The sequence below is a fragment of the Protopterus annectens genome, chromosome 9.part0, assembly GCF_019279795.1.
Source record: "Protopterus annectens isolate FY-2018-M chromosome 9.part0, PAN1.0, whole genome shotgun sequence".
In the NCBI taxonomy this organism is placed as follows: Eukaryota; Metazoa; Chordata; order Ceratodontiformes; family Protopteridae; genus Protopterus; species Protopterus annectens.
In genome coordinates, this window is record NC_056743.1 from 1397619607 (window position 1) to 1397638257 (window position 18651).

At 45.7% G+C, this 18651-nt stretch overlaps 1 protein-coding gene across 2 annotated transcripts in view; it reads right to left on the bottom strand.

Moving 5' to 3' along the window:
* The window catches only part of MGAT1 (alpha-1,3-mannosyl-glycoprotein 2-beta-N-acetylglucosaminyltransferase), a 334206-nt gene that overhangs the window by 224580 nt on the left and 90975 nt on the right, over positions 1 to 18651 (bottom strand). The gene's annotated exons all lie outside the window — the stretch shown is intronic.

Consider the following 18651-nt stretch of genomic DNA (forward strand, 5'->3'; position numbering starts at 1 on the left):
GTCCTTGTGCAGAATTTGTCTAATTGGTAGTTCTGGGGAGGAGGCAAACAGGTCTATATCAGGGCTCCCCCATTTGTTTATCAACATGTTGAAAGTCTATGGTTCCAGTTTCCACTCGCGTGGGTCCATGAGATTTCTGCTTAGTTCGTCTGCCGGTGTATTTAGCTGTCCTGGCAAGAACTGAGCCTGTAGATGCACTTGGTAGCTCAAGGCTGTGTTCCACACAGCCATGATTAGTCTGCAGACGGGGTAAGAATGTGCCCCCCCCCCCGCTTGTTTATGTACCACATAACAGTGGTGTTGTCCGTCCTTACCATTAATTGTCCTGGAAGAATGTGGTCCTTGAAGGCTGTCAGAGCACTCTGTACAGCTAACACTTCTTTTTGATTGATATGCAGGTGCATTTAACTTGGGTTCCATTGGCCCTGAATGCACCTCCCTGCCAGGTGAGCCCTCCATGCATAATCTGATGCATCTGTTAGGTTTGGGGTGGCAGAGGTAGAGTGAATGGTAGTCCCTTGTTTTGGTGGCAGGCCTCTGCCCACCAAAGGAACTCTAACTGTAGGCAAGGTATGATAGCAACCATTGCTTCTAGATCCTGAGAATGTTGACACCATAGGCTTTTTAGATACCATTGTAGTTTCCTCATATGCAGTCTTGCATATGGAATTAGGAGAATGCAGGAGGCTATGAACCCAAAGGCTTGCAGTATTTGCCTTGCAGATAGCAGGGTTTTTGTGGCCATTAGTTTGAAGTAAGCTGTCAAATGAATTTGTTTCTCTGGCGTGAGGAAAGCCATCTGGGAAGTTGTATTCAAGCTTGCTCCCAGGAATATAATTCGTTGACAGGGTACAAGATGTGATTTATTTTCGTTTATGGTGTACCCCAGACAAGTTAGCACCTTTTGTACAAACGCCAGATGATGTCCTGGCTTTCTGCCTGAATTAGACAATCGTCCAGGTATGGGTATATTTGAACATTTCTTTGCCTGCAAAAATGCAATGATTGGAGCTAGGCATTTTGTGAATACCCTGGGTGTAGTAGATAAGCAAAAGGGCAGTGGAGAGAACTGATAGTGCATGTAGCCTGCTTTGAAGCATAGGTATCTTCTGCAAGATTCCCCGATTGGGATATGCAGGTAGGCTTCCTTTAAATCCAGTGTTGCCAACCAGGCATCCTTGCCTAGCATAGAAGGAACTGGTGAAGAATTAGAATCTTGAATTTTGGGATCACCAAAAAGGTGCTTAGGATAGAAAGGTCCACGATAGGCCACCATGAGTTGTCTTTTCTGGGTACCAGGAAAAGTCTTGAGTAGAAACCTTGTCCCTTTTCCTCTTCTGGTACAGTTTGAATAGCCCTTATGCTTAAGAGAGAGTACTTGGTTTTGAGCCTCTTGCCCACTGATTTGTGGGTAGATCTGGCCAACCGTTTGGGGTTGGTAATGTGTGGAAGTGAAATCTGTATCATTGGGAAACTTTATTTAAAACCAATTTGTCCTGGGTAATTAGTTCCCAGTTTTTTCTCTGCAGCACAATCTTCCCCCCTAAAGGAGCAGTCAGTTGAAAAGGGCTTGGAAGTTTAAAGTTACGTCAATGAGACAGCTTACCATGGGGGGGGGGGTCTTACTACTCCCTGATTTGGAAGTGGGAGCCCCCCACTGCTTAGTCCTGAGTGCACTTGGGACTGAAGCCTGGGTATTCTGCTGGTTCTGAGTTTGGACTGAGAAGGCCTGGAAGAGGCAGGAAAGGACCAATTCTTAGACTGCCAATGCCTACTAAATCTTGGAGGCTGTACCTGTAGGAAATCTTTTAACAGTTTGCATTAGATTTAGCCTTTTCCTCCATCTTTTTAAAGTACTTCTGCTTTTTTGCCAAACAGGCAGTCTTGATTTAAAGGAGCATCCAGCAATTTAGCTTTAACATGATCTGGCAAAGATTGCTTCTTAAGCCAAGCATGCCTTCTAAGTACAGACCCAGTGACAGCAGCCCTGCAAAATGCCTCTAGTGAATCAAAACCACATTGCAAAGTATGCTTTCCAGCTTGTTCAGCCAAGGTTGCAGAAGTGTATGCCTTCTTACCCCCATCTATCTAGCACCCTGGAATCTCTATCAGAGGGGTAGGATTTTGGGCAGTAGTAGCCTTAATGCCCTTGGGTCCCTGTGAAATGGTCTCAGGATCCGCAGTAGGATTTTTAAAAAGGAACTTGTGAGAGTCAGGAACTCTGTAATATCTATCAGGTTTTCTGGGAGCAGGCGGTAAAGAGTCAGGGGCCAAAGTAGATTCCAAAAAGGCATCATCAACAATGTCCAGTACGGGGGGGGTGGGTAGCTGAAGGCCTGCGTTGGGGCAGGAGTAAGAAATCCCTTTAGAATCAGAGTAATCCTGGCTTTTCCAGTGAAAATGCACCCTAAGAGTATGCAAAGTTTCACCAAAAGAGAAATCCTCTGGAGGGGAAGCAGAGGGAATAGAGTCCTCTGCATCAGAATCCTCCTAGGTAGATAAAGGTAAATCCTGGTCATCAGAGGAAACAGAAATCTCAGAATCCTGATCAGAAGTATCATAAGCAAATTCAGTCCTAGGTCTCTTAGTGGGGAGAGGTTGGCTTCCCCTGATTAAAGTAATAAGGTATTCAGCCATTCTTATCATTTGTTTTTTTTTTTTTTTTTAGGCATAAAGGCCTGACCATGCGGTCTAGGCATCGGTTTTCTAGGCATGGTTCAAGTTTTAGGCTTTGAAGAAGAAGATGGCGTCGGTTTAATATGCAAGTCAGTTGGCCTGAATACACCCTCAGAAGTTGGTGCCTGCACAATGGCTCTGGACCCATCCAAAGTACAGACATCCACAGGTTCCACAGTTGAAGCATCTCGCGGCATACCAGACTCCGAATGGGTCTCAGTAGAAGCCTGCGAATCCGAAATAGCGGGTATCAGGGGCTGCGAAAGCGCCTCACTGAGTACTGGTGAACTGGAGACTAGCTTAGGAGAAGCGTCGTTGGCAGCTTTGGACTTAGGAGGCCTGTCTCTGTTTTTATCTTTGCGTTTTTTTGGAATGCCGGTAATTGGGGGTGCTTACCGAAGACATATCTAGATAATTGAACAGAGTACCAAAATATTTAGAAGCGTAAACATACTGACGAATAGTTTGTTGTTTAAATAAGGCACAAAACCAACAGCAAGGTACGTCGGGGTCAGGGCCTAGGCAAGGAATACAGTACGAATGAAAATCTTTATTAGGTATTTGCTTTCCACAAGAACTACAATTACTGACTTTTACTGACATTGGTTTAGAGCAAGAAAAAGTTTCCCCAATGGGGTACTTAGCTTTAGTTGAAGACTTCGGTTCTGAAACTCGAAAAAGAAAATTTCAGGAGTCGGACAATCGGCATTTGTGAACTGCTTCTGCTTCGGGCACCACACGGCAAGAAAGACTGGTGTAATGGCGTCGGCTGCATGCTTTATATACCTGACATCATGGAAGATGAGACCACAACCGACGCAGGACCCAAGCCTTTGATAATCAGGCCGACTGAGGGCTACGGCATGCATACAACCCAAATGTGATGACTGCAACAGTGAAACACTAAGAACATCTATATTTTACTGTTATGTAATATCATTATATATTTTAAGGAAAATGATACAAAATGCCCTACAGACTGCAGATCTGAGAGTACAGCACACATAAAAGAATGAACACAATATAAAGAGAAGAGAGAGCTGCACTAGTGCATACAATACTCACAATCATGTTTAAAACTGGTTACCTTACAATCTAATTCAATGGCACAGTAAAGTACTAGATTGTCAATGATACGGGGTGTTATGCTTCTAAGTCAGCCCATAGACTCCACCAAGGGAGCATCGGGCACAGTGAGAGGTGCCCAGCAGTTGTATTTGACTTTTGTGTTGTAAATGTGTACTTATTTTGAGAGAATTGTGTGCAAAGCATTTACAACAAGTGAATTATGGATTATTCCTTGAATTGTACAAACTGTCAGTTTCCGTTTATTAAGGGTGGGGGAGCAAAGTATGATGTGTGTGTTTCAACAGCAAAAGCTGGGTTTCAAGAGTTTTGCTCTTGCAGCTGTGTAGTCATCCTGGTATTTCCATGGTAAACAATACAGTACTCCTTTGGTATTCCTTGTTTTGGACTACACATTGGCTTGTGTGGGAGTGTGATGCTACAAACACAGCAACCTTATATCACACACCTTATACTTAGTAAAATTTGTGTTCTTACACATTTATTGTCATATTCCATGTTCAACACTTACCTTGACAGTATTTTACTTCGGGGCTGACTATGTGATGCTAGCAGTTAATTGCAATTACACGTTTCCATGGCTGTATTCCAATAGGTTTTGATATTTGCAGGGAAAACCTACACAGTCTACATAACTGCTTTATAGCTTGTTGAATAACTTCCCCATCTTGAATTGGTTGATCAGCAGACTATTCAAAAAAGTCCAACAAGACTGGATGAGAAGTGGTATATCAAACCTAAACTTTACCCAAAAAACTTACAGAATACAAAATGGCTCACTACTATGCAGGCTCACTACTATGCATTTCTGCAGTTTGTTTCTACCCAAGTAGTGTGGGTATTTGTAGCACTGTACATATTCAGGCTTGTGCTTGGGCCTAGTGTTTGTGGAGGGTGTGTGTCTGAGCACATGTTCAAAGACATCTTGGTTTAGCCACAGCCATTAGGCATTTCAGTGAGAGGGGATTGTTTATGGTCACTGGCTGACTGGAGTCACCTGGACTACAGCTTAGAGTAAGCACCTCATTGGTTCTTTTAAGCTTTTTTTAAAGTTGCCTCAGGTTTCAACTTTCTGTTACCTAAGAAGTTAAGTTTGTGAGTGTTTCTGCCGTTTCACACTGAGCTAATTGAAGGAAGGACACTGAGCAAACTCGGATCTATAATATATAATGAGAAGTTATGTACCTACCATAACGTTCCATGTTAGTTGTCTTCTCTCGCCTTCTTTCTTGCTTGATGGGTTCGATCCTCGGCTCCGACTCGGCACTTTTCTAAGCTCGAGAGTCACTTTTACCAGCTCGAGGCAGCCCCATATCCCATGATGCAAGGCGGTAAGTACCCAGATCTCGTTTGTTGTCTATAGGCAATAACACCTAGCATAAGAAACTTCCCAAAAGGAAGAAAGAAGGCAGAGAAAAAGCCTGAAGGATGGGTTAGGAAGACCAGAACTGTATGGTCTTAAGAAGCATTCTTCCATGTAGGAGAAAAGGTCTGTCAGGCCAGGGGAAGGAGAGGGTCACAAGAAAGAAGGCGAGAAGACAACTAACATGGAGCGTTATGGTAGGTACATAACTTCTCAATGTTAAGTTGTCAATCTCGCCTTCATTCTTGCTTGATGGGACCGCGTCCCTAGCACCTCTATCCTGGGTGGCTCAATGGAACAGACTCTTGAGAACTGTAGAGCCAAAACTGGCTCTATCCCTGGAGGCCAAATCCAATTTGTAATGAGAAACAAAGGTATGAGGAGTGGCCCAAGTGGCTGCTGCACAAATAGTGTCTAATGGAAGTCTACCTGAAAGGCTGTGGAAGTGGCTAAGCTTCTGGTTGAATGCGCTTTAGGTTTCGAGCACAGCTGTTTTCCCCTGAGCTGATAGATTTCAGAGATGACAGATGACAGAAGAAAGCCATCTAGATAAGGTCACTTTTGAGACAGGAAGGCCTTTTTTGTTATCAGCATAAGAAATAAAGAGCTGATCGGATTTCCTGAATTGTTTTGTTCTGTCCAAATAATATCCGAGTTGGCGGTGAACATCAAGATAATGTAGTTTTTGTTCCGATCTGTTTGAGTAATTTGGGAAAAATACAGGAAGGTCAATAGACTGATTCAAATTACTCAGGTCGCATTAGTTCTCAAGGATACCCTGTCTTTGTGGAAGACCAAATAAGGGGGACGAACAGAGAGAGCATGAAGTTCAGACACTCTCCTAGCCGACGTAATAGCAACCAGGAAGAGTGTTTTCCATGAAAGAAATTTCAGGGAACATGAAACAGCTGGCTCGAAGGGAGGAAGAATCAAGGATGTCAGCACTAAATTTAGGTCCCATTGAGGAGGAGGACTCCTGACTGGAGGTTTCAGGAGAAAGATTCCTTTTAAGAAGGCTCTACAAAGCCTGTGGGACATAATGTTGTGATCTGAACCCGACATGAAAGTTCGAGATAGCAGCCAACTGAACTTTGACCGTGGAAGAAGAAGAGCCCGCGTGAAAGATTTCCGCTAAGAAATCCAAAACTGCTTGAACTGGAGCAGTAAAGGGATCAATATTTTTAGCTTTTGCCCAACAAGAAAAGCGTTTCCATTTGCTGGTATAAATCCTTCCAGTAGAGGATTTTAGGGAAGCTACTATGATGTCCCTAACAGGATTAGAGATCATAGGAAGCCTGGCTAAGGAAGGAAGTGGAGCAACCATGCTGTGAGGTTGAGAGAAGGGATAGACCGGTGCAGCTGACCCGATTGGTGAATCAGAAGGTCTGGTACTGGGTCCAGATGCCACGGCTGCACCAAAAGGTGACTATGGAGGAACGGAAACCAAATTTGTCGAGGCCAATAGGGAGCAATGAGAATCATTTTGGCTCTCAAAACGGAGGCTTTCTGGAGAACTTGTGGAATCAGTGGAAAGGGAGGAAAGGCATAAAGAAGTCCCTGGGGCCAATCCTGGGTTAGAGTGTCTCTGGGGGGATGGCCTGGCAGTGGAAAGAGAGAAAAGAAGTCTGGGCATTTGCGTTTTGGGGAGTAGCAAAAAGATTGCAACATGGGCGGCCCCATTCTAGAAAAATCTCTTCCACTATAGATTGTTTGAGAGACCACTCGTGAGGCATGAGAATAGCTCTGCTCAATCTGTCCGCTAGAATGTTGGTTTTCCCAGGGATATGCGTTGCTACCAGAAACCGATGAGAGGAGATCGCCCATTGCCAAAGTCTGAGAACTTCTCGACACAAGGGGTAGGACTTGGTTCCGCCCTGTTTGTTGATATACCATACTACAGACATGTTGTCTGTGTGAACTGCAATTGTTCCCAAGGGAAGAAAGTCGTTGAGGGCTTGCAGCGTTAAAAGCACTGCTCTTATCTCTAGGACATTAATCTGCAGGTGGTATTCGACGGTTGCCACGTCCCACGAACCATCCTGCCCGATAATGACCCCCACCCGATCAGGGAGGCGTCCGTAGTGACAGTGGCTACGGGGCGGGATACAAAGGTCTGCCTTGGTGAATTTGGGGAGAAGTAATCCACCATGAAAAATGATTCTTGCAAATTTGTGTCACCAGGATTTGGTGGCGCATTGGAAGTTGTTGGTAAGACCACTGAGTGAACAACATCCACTGAAGCAGACGCATGTAGAAGCGGGCCAGGGGAAGAAGGTAATGGCGCAGCCATGAGGCCCAACACCTTCAGAACCATTCTGGCTTGTACCTTTTGTTGGCAAGGATGATCCTCACGTGACTTTGTATATCTGAGATTCTTTGGTCTGTGAGGGTTGCTGACATCGAGCGGTGTTTAAGTTTAGCCTATGAAGGTAATAGACTGGCAGGGCAATAAGAAGGATTTTTAAGTAGTTGATCGAAATTCCCAATTGAGTGCAGAGATTTAATGTGTAATCCCTGGCTTGAAGAAGTTGATGCCTGGTGGTGGCTGAAAGGAGCCAGTCGTCGAGATCGGAAACACCTGGAATCCTTGACGTCTCAGGTGAGCCGTGACCACTGCCATACATTTGGTAAACACTCTGGGGGCTGTAGTGAGACCAAAGGGCAGGGCTCTGAATTGAAAATGACTGGACCCCAGCGAAAGCGGAGAAACCTTCTGGAGCGTCTGTGAATTTTATGTGATAGTGCGTCCTGAAGATCTATTGAGCACATCCAGTTGTCCTTCTCTAGGAAGGGCAAAATTGACTGAAGTGTGACCATTCGAAATCTTGTCTTTCTCACAGACTTGTTGAGTCTGCTGAGATCCAATATTGGTCTCCAGTCTCCCGTCTTTTTGGGGACCAAAAAGAATCTTGAGTAGATTCCGGGCTCTGAATGGTCTGTTGTAACTGGCTGAATGGCTCTTTTCTGTAGAAGCTTTAATACTTCTAACTCTGCAACTTCCCTTAGACCGGGTGGTACATCTGGAAGGGAATTTGTGTGAGAGAAGGGACTTTCCTCGAAAGGAATTTTGTAACCCTCGGATATAATCGACTGTACCTATCTGTCTTGAGTGAGGGAATGCCACGCTTCTGGGTACAGCGATAGTCTTCCCCCGACTGCCTCCAAGGATGGACAGTCGGGCAACATCTCAGGGATGCTGGAAGGGCTTGTCAGAGAGAGGCTCTCTGCTTCCCTGGTTCTGTGGGCCCCCTCTGCCTCTAGAGCGGCGTCTGTTATTATTACCCCCTCTGCCTCTAGGGGTAAACTGACCACGTGTATCTGGCGTGACTCCTTGGGATTTGCGGAACCACATCTTTCCACCCTTCTGTACTTTGGGGTAAGGTCTAGAAGGGGTGGAAAAACAGACCCCTACGGCAGAAAGAGTCTTGCCGTCCTGTTCACACCTGGTCAATGTATCCTTCACTTGAGGGCCAAACAAAGCTGATCCATCAAAGGGAGAGTTTGTGAAGGACGCCTTAAAGGGATCTGCAAAATTACAGAGCCGCATCCAGGATTGACGTCTAAGAGCCACCCCTGTACCTGCGGCTCTACTCGCTCCATCTGCTGCATATGATATCAGTCGCATGGAGGAGTTAGCTATAGAATTAAGGATTCCTAGCTGAGAAGCAACTTTCTCTTGAGCCCCTGCAGCCGTAGGATCCTGTACTACTTCACCTAGTTCCTTAAGGATGTCCCTTTGGAGTCTGGTGAAGTGACATAAGTAGTTCAGCGAGCGCATAGCAAAGGTCGCTGAAGAGAACATCCGCTTACCATACCTATCCATAGTCCTAGAATCTTTATTAGGAGGATGGACAGGTACGGAAGGATCTGCAAGTTCCTTCTTAGTGGCAGCCGCCACCACCATGGCATCAACAGGGACACCTTTCGTAAGTAATTGCTTTTCCGAAGGGGCAGTAATAAATTTAGATGGCCTCCTAGGAACTGGCTCTACAGAGTCAGGAGCAGCCCAAGCCTTTCGAGCAATAACCTCCATAAGGGGGGCGGAAGGTGGAGACACCCAGGAGGTGGAGGGCCGAGATCCAAACGCCTCTAGATATACCGACTCATCCTCAGAGGGATTTGTGGAGGGCCAGTTTCCCCTCTGTTTTAGGAGTTCTAGGATGTCTGAAAAGGAGACATCCTCAGAGGGGGATCTTGGGGATCCCTCCGACTCCTCTAAGTCGGTATCTGAAGTGATAGACTCAGGGAGTCTAGGTGTTTCCTCTTACAAGTCCTCTTAGCGGAGGATCTCCTGACTGATCAGGAGAATCCTCGGAAGAGGGGGTTATTCCCAGTGGGGAAACCTGAGGCGGTGGATCTCTGGGTCCGGGAGCAAGAGAGATGGAAGAGATATCGACAGGCACTGTAGAGGGAGGAGCTAAGGGAATAGACTGCTGGCTGAGCCCAGTGGCCAGCACACTCTTCATCACCTCGAAGGCCCCCCTCCCAGGGAGGTCCGAGAGAACCCGTTCCGAAGAAACCGGGACTCCAGGGCCCACTGAAAGGGAAGGCTCTGAGGCAGATGTCAGAGCCGAGCTCACCAAGGCCGAGGCTCCAAGGGGAAGAGTGGGGTCGGACAAGGGTCCAATGACACTCACCCCCTCGGAGGAGACCAGGGAAGCCCGACCACCGAATCCCTCTAAGGAAGGTCTCGAAGAGGAGAGGAGTAGATGCCGAGGGTGCAGAAGGGGGGGGTATCCGCCCCTCAGCCATAGCAGTAACTATCCCCGAAGACTCCAGCTCCAAACTCTGAGGTAGAGTCGAAGGAGGAACTTGAAGAGGGTGTGGACTAATAGTCGTCTGTTGAGACGGACTATGCAGCATCTGGGCCAGTGCCTGTGATTTCAATAATCTACTTACCACCCTCTCTAAATCATGGTCTGAAAGCCTGGACGACCTAGATGATCGGCTCCGATGGCGCCGTTCCGAGAGGAGAGGTGAGGCGGAGCCGAGAGTATCGGTTCCAAGGAAGGGGACCTGGACCTCTTCCTCGAAGGAACCATCGGGCCGAAGAAACCACAGATGCAGGCGGGCCGAGGACTTTTGGCTCGAATGAAAGTCTCGATGCATCGGCTCCAGCGGAGCTGATACAGACATAACCGTAGCGGTGTCGGGCCAGTCGGCGCCGACACGGCCTGAGCCACATGGTGGTCGGAGCCAGTTGGAGCCGACACCGATGTGACCATAACAGTATCGGCACCAATAGCCATCGGTGCAGAAGATTTTTGCAAGACAGGATCGGCTCCAGCCGGAGCCGATCTCGACTCCGAAGGAGTCGGAGCCGAGGCCACAGGCTTAGATACAGAAGCCTGGGCCTTAGAAGACTTAGAAGTCTTGCTCGGAGCCGATTTGGCCGGAGAGCCCTCCGGTTTAAGGAGACCCCTTAAAATTAACTTATTAATTAACTCTCCTGCAGGACTCTCTGGCTAAAAGAATGACAAATCGCACAGGAGTCCTGCAGGTGGAGAGGTCCCAGGCAATATAAACAAGAAGTGTGACCGTCTGTCAGAGACATCTTCTGACAGCACGAGTCACACTTTTTAATGCCTGAGACCCTTTCTTTGGACATAGTTGTACAAACAGTACACAACAACACAGTCCCAAATCAGACAACTAAAGTTATCTAAAAATATATTGAAACTAACCTCTCACATACACACACCCTGACAGGGGGGTGGGGTGGGAGGGAATGAAGGCCTGACTAAAGAGGGAAAGAAAAATTAATTTTAGTCAGGAAAGGGCTTACAATTAAGTAAAAAGGAAGGTATTTTAAAGAAAGTTGAAAATATTAAAATTTTAGGGGCAAAAAGTAGTTAAAAGCTAACACTTACCAAGAGCTGGCAAAAGGAGGACCTCATCAGCGAAGCGGCAAACGAGATCTGGGTACTTACCGCCTTGCATCATGGGATATGGGGCTGCCTCGAGCTGGTAAAAGTGACTCTCGAGCTTAGCAAAGTGCCGAGTCGGAGCCGAGGATCGGCTCCGAACCCATCAAGCAAGAATGAAGGCGAGATTGACAACTTAACATCATTAAGTATCCTTTTGTTTTGCTTATTTTTTCGAGTTATTTATAGCACTTTGTCTACTGCATACTTTTCTAGCTAGTTTCACTGTGTGAGGTATTAACTGGAAATTGTCCACTTTTATTAAGCATTTGTTTGGGTTGTTTGATTCTGATCTCCTGCCAAGGAGAGTGTTGTATAACTTGTTTGCAGTTAAAAGCTTTCTCTAGAGGCTCCTTTATCTGTTTAAAACTTTCATTTAAAGGCTCACTGCTGCTTTTCTGCTGTGAGAAACATTTCTGCAGTTTGTTTCCCACTCTACCTCCCTATTTGTATGCTGTTCTTATAGTTGGTGGCTTTGCAGTTGCCTGCCCCTAATGTAAATTTGATCTGGGACACTCCTCCCAGTCTAGTGTTATTACCTCACTCTACCTAATACAGGGAGAGCATTTGAGAAGGCCAATTCACTTAGTTTATGCTCCTCCTTTCTCTCTTTCCACTTAAGCCTAGAATTTTTTTTTTGTTTCCTGCCTTTCCTGTGGGTAGTCTAGTCTGGATACAGATTTGCTGTGTCCAGGACTGTTTGTAGGCTTCTGAGCCCCCAAGCCTTTCTTTGTTGGAGAGAAGCCTTCTAGCTTAATTTTGTTTCTTAGAACTAGCCAGTTTTTTTTAGTTTCAGAACTCAAGTCTGTTTCTTTGGGCTCATCACTTGTTCAGAACTCGTTGTAAGCACTAAATAAGCTACAAATTACTACAGCACTCAACTTTCCTCACTTGTCTAGAGGAAAACAAACAGTTTCTAGTACTTGACAAATAAGCACCTATCCAGGCATGTCTAAGGGTCTGCTCCCCGTGTTTTCTCCTGTCTACCTGATGAATCTGGGCATCTTGGGGCAATGCAGCAATTGCCTCATGTACACAGACAACCCTCACCTCCTACCACCCAACACTACAACCTGTGAGAGATGCACTTATATAGCCAAACTGGAAGCAAAGCTCTCTTCACCCAAGACTGGACTAGACAGTCAAGAGGAGAAGGTAAGCACTTGCACCACATCACATAGTCCCTCAAAACCTACACCACCAAAATAGTCCCTCAAAACCTACACCACCAAAACACACACATAGAAACACAACACACACACCTACATTCGCAGAGGCTCTCAGTAAAAACCTGCCCGAGCAACAGGGACCTCCAAAGCAGAAACACAAGCAACCTCCAGCCCCCCCAACACAATCCAAATGACATACAGTCCACAAACTCAGTGTGCCACTCAACCACAGCCCATAAGGTATAACAACGTACCCAGCACTCTAGGCATAGGTATAGTCAGGCACACTGATGTTCCACTCACCAGGCTAAACAAGGAGAAAGTTACTGTCGCTGCCTGTCGGGTGCCAGGATCTGCCATATAACGCATGCACTCAGGTCACTCCACAACAAGTACAAATATGACTCTGACACTGTCCATGTTGGTGTGAATGAATAGAGATGTACCTCCCTGGACTACATGAAAACGGACATGGAGGAGCTGTCTGATCTTGTAGCCCAAGCAGGTATGACCCTACCCATGAGTAGCATCCTGCCATCACCCAGAATGACACCATAGTACAAGGACAAAATGACTGACTTCAACAATTGGTTAAGCTTCTGGCGTCATTCTAAGGGGATCGAGTATATGTCTGCCTGGGATGACATGATCGACAAACCATGATGCTTTGCCAGAGATGGCCTGCACCTGTCACCCTTGGGGTTCCGGATAATGGCTAAGGCTCTAGCCACCCCTATAGTGCCTTTTTTAGGCAAGGTTCAAATGACAAATTCACCACCATAACAGGTACAAGCAAACAAAATCTGAGGGTATTGCTACTCAATGCTAGAAGTCTAAACCTCAAAATGCACTCACTCGAGGCACTCCTTAAAATGGAGAACATTGACATCTGTGCAGTGACAGAGATCTGGTTCAAAGCTCCAGAGAGTACCCCTGCATTACCAGGCTATAATTCATACCACACCTTTCGGCCCCCTAACCTGAACCAAAACACTAAAGGCGGAGGCGTGTCCATATTCATTAAGGATATCCACACCTCCAGGCTAGTTGCTCAGCATAATGCATCAGAGATTATCCAAGTGCAACTAACTCTGGGCAAGACCGCAATCCAAATTGTAGCTTGCTACAGATCCCCCACCACCCCTCAGGATTCCCACTCCTCATTTCTTGATGCACTGGAAAATATTAGGGTACAACCTAACACCCTAATAATGGGCGGTTTCAACTACCCCACCATTAACTGGGAAAACTACTCATGTACCAACTCTTGTGCTCAACGTTTTCTGGAATTCATAAATTTCAATGCACCCCCACCAGGGGCAGCAATATCCTAGACCTGGTTATTACCAACATGGGCAACCGGTGCTCCACACCGGAGGTCAATTCCTCGTTGGTCAGATCCAACCACAAGCTAATCACCCTAGACATCCCTCCCCCACCCCCCATTAGGGAAACCACCATAAAAAATTTCTCCAAAGCCAACTTCACCCTTCTTAAGACAGAAGTGGCAAACTTCACGATGCCCATGCTGATGGACAATAGAGGTATGACTGCTGAATCCTACACAAATGCACTTTATATGCACTTACACGAGTGCATGGATTGTGCGATCCCTAACAGAACCAAGATGTTATCCTCCATAAAAAGGAAGCCAATCTGGTGGTCCCCTGCCATAAACAAACTCTACAACAGAAGAAGGAAACTGTTGCAAAGAAAGGAGCAAAGGGAACTCCCTGGTCAGCCTCAGTAAGAAGCTGAGATCCCTCATAAAATCCTCCAAAGCTAGTTACGAAAACAACTGCCCCGACTCTAAAGACAACCATAAAGCATTCTATAGCTATGTCAAGAATCTCAATGGCAACACTCAGATCTGCTCTGAGTTACAGCACAATGGCACTAAATATACAGAACCAACTGATATTGCAAACATCCTGGCAGATAGGTTCAGTGCTAACTTTACCCCCTTTCAGTGCTAACTTTACCCCCTCTCATCCCCCTCTCTTACCCCCTCTCATCCCCTAAAGGACCCATCTCTATACCGGAAGAATGCAAAGTTCCTGTAATCATGGATGCACAGGTAAAAAAAAAAAAAACACTTTCCAAAGCCAAGAACACAGCATCCATGAGACCTGACAACATCGCAGGCGGTGTTCTACATGAAATACAGAACAAACTGGCACCCCACCTAAGTACCACGTTCAATCATAGCTTCACCTCAGGCTATGTGCCCATTGAATGGCGCACAGCGACGGTTATCCCACTCCACAAAGTGGGAGCCACCATGGACCCCAGAAACTACCACCCCCCCCATTAGCCTGACGAGCCTGGTCTGCAAGGCTATGGAACGTATCACCATGGAACTTATAAACAATGACATTGGTAATCTCCAAACTCAGGACCCCACCCAGTTCAGGTCTGTAAAAGGCAGACCATGTCTCCTAAACCTGATGGACTTCTTTGAAGTGGTCACCAAGCCGTAGATGAGGGTATGGTGGTTCACACAGCCTATTTAGATCTTGCCAAGGCTTTCGACACCATCCCCCACTCTGGAATTATAGATAAACTTACTAAACTAGGTATAAATCTCTATGTCACAAGATGGGTTGCCAACTGGCTCACTAACAGAACCCACACTGTGAAAGTAGCAGACTCCAAATCCAACTTCAGACCAGTGACAAGTGGAGTACCACAGGGTTCAGTCCTGGGTCCTCTCCTGTTTGGTATCTACTTCTCTGAAGTACAGGCTAACACAGAAGGTCTTTGGCTAACAAAGTTTGCAGGTTGGAAGGCTGGCCTAATGGTTAAGGTGTTTGCCTTACCAAACACAAGGTACAGCGTTTGAATCTCACAGGGGATAATTGGCTAGGCTTAAAATGGCTTGCACGGGCAGTTAGCCTAGTACTAACCTATGAATCATTTTCCCTATAAGATGACTGCAAACTAGGAGCCATAATCAAAACTCCAAAAGATGTGGACATCCTACAAAAGGGCCTCGCTGAGACAGATGCCTGGTGTCAAAGCCATGGCCTCAAGCTCAATGCCAAAAAGTGCACTGTCATCCCTTTTGGTAAAAACTCTGTACCCATAAACTACCGCATAGGCGGTAGACTACTTAACACCAAAAGTGTGATAAGAGACCTTGGGACACAGGTGGACAGTAGTCTCTCCTTTGATAATCACAACGCCACAGTAGTCAGGAAATCCTATGTGGCACACCTCATCAGAAAAGGTTTTTCATCCAGGAAAAAGAAGTCATTCTTCCCCTCTACTCATCACTCATTAGACCTATTATAGAGTACAACGCCCCATGTACCTCACAAGACATCTAAAACAACTGGAAAGGCTGCAGAAATACCTCACAAAGAGGATTACTGGCCTCAAACAGATGTCCTATGCAGACCATCTCAAAAAACTGCAGATTTGCTCCATCGCATATTGCCTACTCAGAGGCGATCTCTGCCTAACACACAGAGCTATGTCAAACCCAGAGGTTTTGGACATGCTCCACTTAAAGAAATCCTAATCCCTCCGAGCTACACGCTCTAGGGACCTAAACCTTGTCACCACAATAAACAGAACATGCTGGAGGGATAGATTCCTGTCCCAGAGACTTCCCACACTCTGGAACAAACTACCTATATCAAACAAAGCTCCTCATTAGCAGTCTTCAAGAAAAATCTTAAGGACTGGATGGGAGATGGGAAATTCACCCTGGGGATCACTTCTGTGGCTCTGCTCGACAGTGGCACAGGAAAATAATTTTCTTAGGTGGCGAAAGCCACGGTACTTTTTGGCTAGGCTTATATAGGCCATAGGGCCAATAGCCTAGTACCTACCTATGAACTACTGACTCGCACATTATCTTAACAGACCATGTAGCCTTTATTGAATCCTCACCAGTGTCGCCTTTATTGAATCCTCACCAGTGGAAGCAATAACAAATCAAAAACCAGAACAAATGTTTAACAGCCCTTAATAGACACCGTGTCAACTGCATAAAATTGATTTAACAATGCACTGTACATGTGCCAGCAAAGTAAACATACATATGCATGGTATATCACTAAGACATCAGTGTTCTTTTCATTTTACTGAAATAACAAGTGCTGCAATATAATGTTACTGTATAATTACAATAATCATGGTCAAAAAAAAAAGAAAAAAATATCTCTTGTTTTTCCTGCTTTACTAGTTTAGTCCAGTTTCAGAGTTGCTGATTCCTGGGCTTTGGTTGTAGTTCCTGTGTACTGTTTCCTTGCCTTATTTGGGGGAGAGGAAGTTACCTTGCTTACCAGTGGGAGTGGGAAGCATTGAGCTGCCTTTTGTCCAGTTTTGTGAGGTTTCAGCCAGTAACTAGTAGTTTATTGGTCGTTTTGGGCCAGTTTCTAGCTTTTTCCAGCCCCCTGGTATAAAACGCGGTAAACGCATGTTTTTCAGCTTGTACCTACTCAGCACAGACTCCACGTGGGCCAGCAGAGTAATCCAGGCTGCAGAGAGCTACTAAGTATAATTTTTGTTGCTTTCCACATCTGAATACCTAGCGACTGTATTTCGCCTGCCTTTCTGTACACTGAAGCTGTTTTTACTGCATTTAACTTAATATTGCACTTGGAATCCTTGTTTGTTACTATTTGACTGTATTTGTAGCAAATTCTTCTGTGTAAGCTGTAGTAGCTGATTCATAGCATTTATAAGTGTTCGCTGTACCTGTTTCTGCCTGTTTTGTGAAAAAAAAGAAAAAAAAAAGAAAAAAAATATCTCTTGTTTTTCCTGCTTTACTAGTTTAGTCCAGTTTCAGAGTTGCTGATTCCTGGGCTCTGGTTGTAGTTCCTGTGTACTGTCTCCTTGCCTTATTTGGGGGAGAGGAAGTTACCTTGCTTACCAGTGGGAGTGGGAAGCATTGAGCTGCCTTTTGTCCAGTTTTGTGAGGTTTCAGCCAGTAACTAGTAGTTTATTGGTCGTTTTGGGCCAGTTTCTAGCTTTTTCCAGCCCCTGGTATAAACGCAGTAAACGCGTTAAGCGATTTAGTGAGCTGCCACTGTTGCACACTAGGGCAGCGCCGGTTAAGCAGGTTTAAACTATTCGGGCTACCTAAAGTCCACTCTTTAAATTTTCCCTTAAAACTACCTTCCTCGAACTATACTACTGATCTAATCAGCGTATCCTATAATTAAAAAGATCATCTCTACTTGACTCCAAGTAGACTATTCTCTATCTGTTAAACGTAGCACTTGCTCCTACAGTACTTATTACCTTGATACGGCACACTTGTCATAGATAGTACCCCAAAAAGGCAACCCCCCCATTTCTCGGTCACTCATGTCCCCTGGAATCTTTTTTTTAAAGTTTTTTTGTCTATTCCTTCTAGCATGTCGAGGGATCAGTTGCTAGTGTCCTCTCCTGCTCAGCTGGTGAACCTGGGAATATACAATTGCCTCATGTACACAGACAACCCTCTCCTCCTCCCACAAAACACAAAAACACAAATACATGCGAGAGATGCAACTATACGGCCAAACTGGAGGCTGAGCTCTCTCAACATAGGACTGGCAAAGACCAGTAAGGAGGAGAAGGTTACCACATACACTATAGACCCAGTCTCACATAGTACCATTACAACATCAAATCATACACATAAAACACACAAAGACATACTCGGAGGCTCTGATCAAAAATCTACCAAAACAGCAGAGGCCACCAAAGCAGACGCCCAAACAACCACCACCTCAGAACACAACACCTGCAACACATAGACCTCACAGTCAGAGTGTCAAACAGTCACAGCCCTTAAGGCCAAACACAATGCCAGACACACTAGTCATTGGTGACTCCATAGTCAGACACACTGACGTCCCGCTCACCAGACTGCGTAAGGAGAAGGTTACAGTAAGCTGCCTGTCAGGCGCTAGAATCCGCCACATAACGCAAGCACTCAGGTCTCTCAACAGCAGGTACAAATATGACTCAGTCATTGTCCACGCTGGTGTAAACGACCTGAGACGTACCTCCTTGGACTACATGAAAAGAGACATTGAGGAGCTCTCTGATTATGTAGCCCAGGCAGGTATGACCCTGACCTTGAGCAGTATCCTAGCTTCACCAAGAATGATGCCACAATACAGAGATAAGATGATCAGCTTTAACAATTGGCTTAAACACTGGTGTCATTCAAAGGGGATCCAGTGTCTGTCTGTCTGCCTGGGATGACATGCTGGACAAGCCACGCTGCTTCGCAAGGGACGGCTTGCACCTGTCACCCCTGGGATTCCGGATATTGGCAAAGGCTCTTGCCACCCCATAGTGCCTTTTTTAGGCAAGGCTCAAATTCTAAACCTACCACCCTAGAACACAAAAAAGGAAAAAAACTAAAGGTAATGCTGCTCAATGCCAGAAGTCTAAATCTCAAAATGCACGCACTCGAGGCCCTTCTCAG